General features: G+C 40.4%; 1 pseudogene; it reads right to left on the reverse strand.

Moving 5' to 3' along the window:
- Positions 1-348: 348 nt before the first annotated feature.
- LOC143113459 (uncharacterized) lies at positions 349-5,934 on the reverse strand (annotated as a pseudogene).
- Positions 5,935-10,330: the final 4,396 nt, after the last annotated feature.

A 10,330-nucleotide genomic window follows, 5' to 3' on the forward strand; every position in this document is an offset into this window, starting at 1 on the left:
TGCTGATTGTATCCATGCCGTTCCAGTAACTTGAGAATTGTAGAAGATACGAATATGTCCTCATTGAAGTCTCCCATGATGAGCTTTCTCCCTGGATGCTTCTCAAGTTCAAAAATGACCTGTAATAACTGCTCTCGAAACATGTCAATCTTATAAGAGCTGGGCCTGTACAACACAGCAGCAGTCAAATTTGCATGAGGTATTTCAAAATACAGACATTCCAAATTGCATCTTTCTGGAATTGACACCTGCACATCAATGTTTTCTGAACAATACACACCAACTCCACCTCTTTGTTGTTGTTTCAGCGCTCCAAAGGCTGGCTCGGAGTCATCGTAACAGTTTCCCCTCGGATTGTGTTTGAAGATGTATCCTGGAAGTTGTGGCTCTTCATCAGTGTCTACATTGAGCCACGTCTCTGTTAAGCAAATACAGTCAGCATTCATGAGGGCTTTATGGGATTGAACATCCTGAATGTGAGCATTCAGACTCTGCACATTGTGAAGTGCTACTGTGCACACAGTGTTCATGTTGGATGAAACAGACATTCCAAAGTTAAACTTAGGCAAGCTTTTCATAGCCAAATCTACTTTGTTATCACAAAATATGGCAGATTCTTTGAAGTCCTCAATTATCAGCCCACCGAGAGTTCTCACGCGACTCAACGCAACGTATGCTTGCCCTGGAGCAAAGATCTTCTTGAGTGATACAACAGCCCTTTCAACAGTAAGCCCTTGACATTTATGTATAGTTACTGACCAGGCCAGGCTAATCGGCAGTTGCCTTCGTACACCACCATTATTAGCCACTTGTTCCTCTTGCACTTCCACTATCGTTGAACGTTCGGAAACCCTTTTTGCTTTTGACCTCTGGATCTTTCCTACATTAGGGTCTTCAAACTCCACATGGATAGCTGCAGGCATGTCATCGTCTTGTTGACTTTGAATGATTTCCACGACTGTGCCACATGCTCCGTTGACAAGGCCATCAGACACATCTATGTTCTTCTTCAACATGACCCTTGCTCCAACACCCAACGAAACACATTTAGGCAAGCAAGAGTTGAAAACTTTTGTGTGAAAGCCAACTTTCCGTTCCATTCTTCCAGTTTTGGGATTTCGGACAAAGTCTTGAGCACGTATGCTGATTGCGTCTGGGCAGATCTCTTGCAGTCTCTTCACGTTATATTCATCAACCTCCGCATTTGTAGCATACACATGAATGTCATTAGATTCCTCACCAGTTTCACGCTGCTTCAACGTGAGAACATCACGGTCAGTGAGAGGTTCGTTCTTTTTACGGACTCTGAGACGATTAAGCATTTCCGCAAATGCTGCATTTTCTTGTCTAACAACTTTAGTTAGTTCTGCAACCTCAAAGTTGTTGTCCCACAGGTTGGCTCCTTTGTTTTCAGAAAATAGAGGTGTGCCTTTCACGGGCTTGAGTTGAAAAAAATCACCCACACAAATCAGGGAAACTTTTGCAAACAAGGAATAATCACCAGTCTGCTTGATTTGACGCAGTCTACCATGAATGTAGGCCAGAAGACGGTGGTCGACCATGGACACTTCATCAATGATCGATCAGAATTTGCAAGCTGCCCATTTTGGTTCGCAAAGAATTGACTTTCTCATCACCTAGTGGTTGATACGGCAGTTTGACATTTGCACCAATGGAGAAAGTATTGTGAATTGTCGCAGCGCCAATGTTATATGCAGCCACACCTGTAGGTGCTGTTAGAAGCACAGTGAGATCCTCAGGATTTTCAGCAATCTGTGACAACAGCCTGGTTGATTCATAATGTATCGCTTTGATTAAATGGCTTTTCCCCGTTCCTGCTCCACCAGTGATGAATAATCGCAACGGTTCAGGATTTTGTCCAAACAGTTTCTGCAAACACCACCTACGAACAGCATAGAATATGACAGACTGTTCTTCATTTAATGACCGTAATAAATGCAATGCATCCTCTCTGGGCATTGACACATGATTTGTTTCCAAAGTGCATGTAGTCTGTGGGTTTGCTGTCAGGTCAGGAATGAGTTTGTCATCATCATCACCTTCATCATCTACAACTTTTTCTTTCATCAGATCCAAACAACGAAGACGCTCCCTTTCTGTTTCAGGACATATTTGAGCCCAGGCATCTTCTAGATCAATTTTGTCTTCCAGCAACTGTTTAGCTCTGTCAATCTCATCACTTTCTTTTTCAAATAAAGCTTTGTTGGTATCCACAATCGACTGCACTCTTTGAACATCAACGCCACATTTCACTGCACCATTTTTATAGAAATGCTCATATGTATCAAACTGGGGCGGTTTGAGGTGACAGTCTTCATAGTAAGGCAAAAACAGTTGCAGCAATGAATGGAAATACTTTTCGGGGTTTTTTGTGGGAGAAAATCTGGGATACCTCACGACAGCAGGTTCAGTTCGGGTCCTTCGTTTCACAAAGCCACAGTTGTTGTTGAGCTGTATTATGTCATGTGAATCTCTTTCAGTCGGAACCTGTGACTTTGATAGAACTCTGTATTCAGAACAAAAACTGGCCAGGCATAAATCCTCAAATTGTGCATTCTGGGGTCTGCTCTTATACCTCTCAATCACATTGGTCATCCAAATGCTGCTTTCGTCATTACAGTCTTGGAACTGGGCTTTAGTTTGGAGGACATGCAATGGTAAACTCATCCTAACAGGATTATCACCAACTGGAATGAACTGTACGTCACGGGAGCATTCTTTCAAGTGCATGTGTGTTAATCGATACACTGCTTCTTGGGCTGAAACTTCTCTGTTGTGTAGGTAAACACTTCCAAGCTGTTTGAATGCTGCTTTTGCATCAAGGTTGCCATTCATTGACTCATCTTGGGCACGTTGTAAGAGCAAACCCATTTCTTGTTCTGCTTTTGTAATGTACGACAGTATGTAAACCACGACTGAAAAGGCATCTGTGACATATTGGATATCCATATTGCCTTGCCAAGCACGGAGTAAGTCTTTGTTGTACTGGTTCACCCAAATGTCTCCAGGATTTCGTTTCAGGACAATGATTTTCTTTTTGGAACATATGTTGTACGCCTTTTCAAACAAACCTTGATCTATCCCAAGAGACTCAAAAAATGCATCGGCTGTATCAAAATTCATGTCAGGCATGGTCAACGCAGTTTTAACATTCTTTATTATTGCACTCGCACTTTTATTGTCATCATTGCCATTCAAGTCCTCACAGTTACCGCCTCTTGTGATGAAAGTACAGCTTGATGGTGGTCGTGGGAAGTTGAACCTGCACACTGTGTTTTTCTTGCGGCAAGTCTTAGAGTGTCTTGTGCTGTGCCTCTGTACGCTGCTCACAACCTCGTAAAGCTCTGCATCTGTTTCTGGTGGAATCTCACAGGTGATGTACGTATCTATGAACTGTGCCACTTCATCATCACTCTCTTTATCAATCTTGGGAGCATTTTCAACCCAAAAAAGACAGTGGACATGAGGAGAACCACGCTGTTGAAATTCAACACGATAAAAGTAGTCCTTTATTTTCCCTATGGGTTCTGCTGGCGACATGATTACATCACGGAGAAAGCAATGCCATCTGTGATCAAACATTCTTGCCGCTGTCACAGGGTTTCGACGTATGAGTCCACATTTGTCAGACCAGTCAAGATCGTCAACAGACGTTTGTTTACCTTCTATTCTTAGAACAGAATTCAGCATTTCAGGCCATCTCAAATCTGCAGAGCTAAAAGATGCAAAGAACGTGGGTATGGAGAGTTGTCTTATCATGGCAAATAAATCTTTCTGAACTGACATCCAGTATGGAGGTGTGCCACGAATTCCTCGTAAGAACTTGTATCCTTCGTCATTGCGCAATATTTTACCCAACGACTCTGAGTTCAACAACATGTCTAGTGATGCGTCTTTCAGAGAGGAGTTGCCGCCACCTTTGCGTAATGCCACTGATACACCAGATACAACTTGATGCACCTCTGATATGTATTGTGCGTAAAAAATGAAGTCTGTGTTCTGTGCAAAACGCCCATCTGCATTCAGAATGCGTGTATTCAGGTACCGTGACAGAGTTATTTTGGACTCTCTTTCATCATGGAATGTAGGTCCACCAGATGGATACAAAACAGGGAAACATTTTGCCTCGTTGGTTTTATCGGACAGCAACCTCACTGGACTGTTACCTTCACCTGGTGCCACATTAAGTATATCCTGAAAATTCTGATCAATGATCTCTGAACCCAGATCGACAGGTTGTAATGATGTATCTGACAAAAGCCCATTCTGGTCTTTGATATAAGTCACATCTTCCTCTGCTTGCTCTTCAGGAACATTGTCATCATCACTGTTATCAGGTGTTTCCTGTTTGGTACTTTCCTCATGCTGGTCAGTGCCATTCAGAGAGTTTACCCATTCGTCATTCATAGTCACATCACCGTACCATTTATTGTTTGCCATCAAATACCTCAGTGCATTTCTGACACGATCAGTGTGGACATACATGTACTCGTAATGACCTTTATATGTCAACTTGCGTTTCAGTTTCACTCTTATCATCTTATCATCACATTCATTTCTTGGGAGTATATTTGTCACATTTGCGTTATTAACAGGAACAGAGACGCAAGGACCATGGCAAGCTCTCTGGCGGCCTCGCGGCAAACACAACAGCTTCATGAAGGGAATGTGACGTGCAATGAGATGTTGTTCCAAAGAGTTCAAACATTTAAGTTCCGCTGGAATATCATCCAAATGCATGTTGTTGGTAACACTCTCTTCGGGAAGTTTTCCTCCAAGTATTTTACGATGACATGTATGGCAAATCCATAATTTGCTTGATGGACTATCAGACAACTTACATTTCTGATCACATTCAACATCACACACATGTAAATATTGCAATGTTATGCATCTATTAGCCAATGCAGCCACTTCTGCTCCTTTTCTTTCATAGTTATGTCTTTTACACTCAACCACTTGCTTCCTGAAGAGTAAACGGTGACATACTGAGCATACATATTCAGGACCACGGCTGACCTCCTGACGAAAATGATCAATAGCTAGGCCAATGTCTTCCTGTTTCTTCTGCCATATTAAACAACTCTCACGACTTCTTTTGATTTTATTTATACGGATGTTTTCATTTTCTTGATACTTGCTCTTGTTATGCTCTTTAATTTTGTTCTGGAATCCAATATTTTTCTTGTATTTCATATGACTGTAATCACGGACAAGTCTCTGAAATTTACTGTTTGTTGCATATTTATCTTTAGAGTAATCACGAACAGCATTCTGATGTTTCTGGTTTCTCTTGTATTTGTCCTTAGAATAAGCACGGACAGCATTCTGATGTTTCTGGTTTCTCATGTATTTAGCCTTAGAATAAGCACGGACAGCATTCTGATGTTTCTGGTTTCTCTTGTATTTGTCTTTGGAATCCTCTCGTACCTTTGCTTGAAAATCTGTATTTTCCTTATATTTCTTTTGAAAATAAACACTTCGTAATTTCTTAAATTTTGGATTAGTATGATATTTTCTCTGAAAACGCTGAAGCACTAATTTCCTAAAGTCCATATTTGTTCTGTATTTCTTTAGAAAATAGTCACGAGAGCAGTGACGCTTAGTCTGTTTGGCAAGCTCATCTTTCTGGTACTTATCTTTGTCATACTGAAGTTTTCTCCGTCTGTAATCATTATCATTTTGATATCGTTGGCGGTCTTTCTTTGCTTTCACATTTTCTGATTCATCTTTCAGCTTTCTTTTCCGTTGTGGCCTCAAGTTGTCATCAATCTTGACTGGCTGGCATGTTCCTGCACAAGGCCTTTTTGCATCTTTGTGTTGTACACATTCAACAACTTCATAATGATTACCAGTGTGATTTAAATAGATGCAATTATCTCTGCATGTCTGAGAGTCTATAGGTCTGTGCATATTCCATCTTCCATCATTGAAAGTAAAGATAGTTGTTTGCAACAAGTCAGCAGCAGCAAAAATATCAATTTCTTTTGCCCATGAACCACAGTAATATATCCTTGATTTAGTGACATAATCCTGCACAGATGTGTATTCATCCCTCAGATATGTTTCAAATGTGGTGCCGTTTCTCTGAAGGTGTTGCACGACAGCCCGTCTTATTTTCAAATGCTTGTCTTCATTGTGGCAAATGCTAAAGGCTAGGCTGCGGTAAAAGCAATTCCCATCAGGTTTTATACTTTTTATCTTACAGGGACATCCCATGTCATCAATATCAGTTGTTGCCATTAGGCCTACATCAACATTTCCATTTTGAAGCTCTAAACATGTGCACAGTGCATCCTGGTCCTGACGAGTTAAAGGTTTAAAAGCATGTTTGGGAACTCTTACATTACTTATAATGACATCATCAGTTGCCTGCACATCACAGTTTAAAGGTTGAAAAGACTGTTCGTTAGCACCTGCATCAATAAGAATGACATCGTCTGTTGCAATTTTGTTTTGCTTAACACCCTTACTGGGAACTTGTCTCAAAACGTCACTGTAGAGTGGTCTACTGTTTACATTAGAACAAGCATTTGTGTCTGGTATGGTCTGTGAAGCTTCTGTGCCACTTGTGAAATTAGCTGCAACTGTAGACGACCCACTTACAACTCGTTCACACACTTTAGGCTTACACTTCACATCGGTGTAGAGTGGACGGCAACTTGCGGAGCTCGTTGAACAGCTGGATGAATCGTCCATCTGGGCATCAATTACTGTGACTCCAGTTACCTCAAACCTTGGTGTGCTTATGCCAAAAGATCGTGCAAAGTCGTAAACATATGTGACCAGGGAGTGTATAGAGCTGAAGTATGCAACACAACTTGTTCTCTCACCTTTCTGGTTGACATTTCTGTTAGCGTGTGAATCAACAAACGCAAACCTTGCTCCTGCATTCACTACAGCACATGTGTTAGCACAAATGGTTAACAAACAAGCATCATTGCTAAACAGCGCCCGCTGCAGTGCTACATCAAAAGGCATGGCAACATCACGTAAAGCATTGTCATAGTCATCAACCTGAATAAATCCAGTGTAAGAATCAGCAAAGTTTATTGAGAAATCACAATTCCACACTTCATATTGCCTAGGCAATTCAGACACAGCAATGTAACCCCTTCCTTGGTCTCTTATTTTACCCTGTGCACTCATTGACCTGTAAAGAACAGTTCCCTTAATCAAAACATCATCAAGATCTCGAGTTTCCCAACTCCACACGTTCTTCATCTTGGACTTCAAAACAGCAGTCAAACTGATGGCACCACACTGCTTGTTGCGCACATTACCAAACCGTGAATCGCCTTGATGAAAGGACCCCATCAGCACAGATCTCTCTGGGAAGTCAACAGATTCAATCAAACAATCATTAGTAGCATTAGAAGTCAAAGTATTTGACAGTGGGTTTGCAGAGTCATGGCACATATTCAGAGAGTCAGCAGTTTGGCTGAGTTTGAGCAGTTTCAGCAGAGTTTGGCTGAGTTTGAGCAGAGTTTGGCTGAGTTTGAGCAGTACGTGAGCAATACGTGAACAGTACGGGAGCAAAGTTGGCGTCCGAAGACTGCGGAGCACTGGCCTTTTTTTTACGAGGTAGCGCTGGCAAAACCTCGGCCCTTGCTTTATTTTTACGAGGTAGCGGTGGCAAAACCTCGGTATCTCGGTCCACTGTAGTCTGTCCTGGCTCAGCAACATCAACCGGCATCTACAACAAAACACATTAGTCAGTCACATGTAATGATACCATGGTTGTTTGACCATTCAACTGTTGCAACAAAAACCCAGCGTGATTGACAATGTCTTTCCACTTCTATGAAAACATGCAATCATTCACATTTGTTATGGTATTTGGCAGATACTTTCATCCAAACATAATTACACTAATTCATGTAAAATTATAATGACTCAAGTAAAGAATACATGTTGATACAACTAAAGATGTTAATACAAAATTGCTCAATTGCTATGGCAACAAGTTAAAGATAAGTCTGTGACGCAACAATCATAACAATAAAATCATTGATCAGTCCTCTTCATTGCTGTGGCTTTTAATGATCTGTTGGCAACAAACCATCAAAACAACCAAAAAGAAACTAACAATGGCAACAAATAACCTAGGATCTAACTAGGAAGTGCAAACTGTCATCAGAGGAAGTACCAGTAGACAACTCATTCCACCACTGAGGTAGCACAAAGGAGAAAAAGTCTAGATCTAGACTGAATCATTGAACGACACACAAGTTGTTTATTGGAGGAACGCAGTGGTCTAGAAGGAATGTAAGGCGGGATCATATTACAATAAGATGGAGCTGACCAAGTAAAAGCCATATATGCCAATGTCAGGGTTTTGAATTTAATTCTAGCTGCAATAGGAAGCCAATGCAGACAACAAGAAGCATCTGTCCTCTTAGGCTAAGAAAATATCAGACATGCTGCTGCTGCCTTCTCAATAATCTCTAAAGGTTTTACAACACATGCAGGGAGGCCAACTAGAACTGACAGTAGTAGTAGTAGTATGTTTAGAAAGCACCATAGCTCACATTTATACAGTATGATTATACAGTATGATTCACCAATCAAAGTTGGACATCTTGGCTATAGAAAACATTTCTACTGTTTGCATGCCAATAACAGTCATGACACCATCTAAGTGTAAAGCGTTACAAACAGTGCACCATTCTGAGTCCATTCCTAACAGAGCTGCCCTTCTCTGCATCAAGATTACTGTAACGTAAGTGCTTATGGTACAAGAGCCATCACATCAAAGTACAATGCCTATCCTGTTAACAACCACTACATCGATCTTGAGGTGAGGCCAGAATTTTATAATCATCTGTGAGGAACTGGACAGCCAACAAAGATCCTCCTACCACTGACCATGACCAAGCAGTATCTGACCATATCAGTGTTGAATAATCTCTCTCTCATAAAAGAATCCATCTATGCTATAAAACAACCCATACATGATCACACATTTTTGATACGGCACTTACATGAACCTGAACTCAACCATCATACTAAAAAGATTTAATATACAATTATGATCCTATTGACAATGAACTCAGACTTGCACTCCACTACCTGACTGTACATTTACTAGAGAATTGTTATTCAACATTCATATAATGCAGATATCAAACCACTAATATTCCACTAAATCACTAATAAAAAGCAGAAAGCTGAAACATCATATAATCTGTACTGTACCATCTCAAAAACTTTCTGAGGATAAAACTCCAGCATATGTATGTGTATCAGAACATCTACTTAGAAGAAAGGGAAACAACTACTTTCACAAACCTGCATACATGACCTGACATACATGGTTGTACACAGCCTACCTGCCCTTCCCCTAAACATTCAAGCAAATGTAAAAACTACTGCAATTGCTAACTGGAAGCAACATTTAAACAGTGTTCAAAATGACATGTTTTCTATTATACACACAATCATAATACATCAGGACAGAATGAAAAGTTCACCAGCCTGACCTTAGTGGACCTTATATCAGCCTGTATTTTTTTGCCTGCCCTGGAGCGCTTGCTTGGACGCGGCATCTGCAAAACACACAGAACACACATCAGAAACAGGCAAGTCTGACATGCTACATTTCCTTAAGCATCTCATAAGTTACACTGTACTAATTTCATCAGTTCTGATAAACAGGCAACAATGTACATATTTACATCATAAATATTCTTTAACTTCTTTACATTCAAAAGTGAAACTATACAACCCTTAAAAGCATGAGCAAAGCATACTGAAATCAAAAAATACTTTGAGACTAATAACTGAGTCTAGCATTTCAGATGTTTTCAACAAATAGCCCAATAAAATCACACATTCACGCACACAATGATTAGTGTTTATATAGTCTGCAAACCCTGACCAGATGTTCAAAACATTTTCAATAATTGAAAAACAAGGTGTCAAATCACTGCCAACTAGGTCACAAGTGCAAATTACCATCAACTCACACAGCCTTGAACTGTCGCTGACACCCTGATGGCAATGCCAAAGAGCCAGTGTTGTGTCAAATTAGGCTGCCCATCAAGTTGTGCTATAGCGCAAGTAGGGTTTCAGTAGAAGTACTGTAATTTTTGCTATCTCAACACACATTTCATATATATGTGTTAATCAATATCCTAAACCAAAAACCAAAAAAAAATAAAAAAATAATCAGGATTGTTAGTCTATTTCGCCTATCTGTTTTGATAAGATGGTGCTGCTCCTAAATCAAAACATTAGATACTGGTGGCTAAAAGCAACATTTTAGCCTGCACCCTTAAACAGTGTGCTACAGTATCTAAACAAAGCA

Source organism: Alosa pseudoharengus, unplaced genomic scaffold, assembly GCF_046254945.1.
Source record: "Alosa pseudoharengus isolate Yale_2024_CS ecotype anadromous, Long Island Sound unplaced genomic scaffold, YU_APseudo_1.1 YU_APseudo_1.1_scf_11, whole genome shotgun sequence".
In the NCBI taxonomy this organism is placed as follows: Eukaryota; Metazoa; Chordata; class Actinopteri; order Clupeiformes; family Clupeidae; genus Alosa; species Alosa pseudoharengus.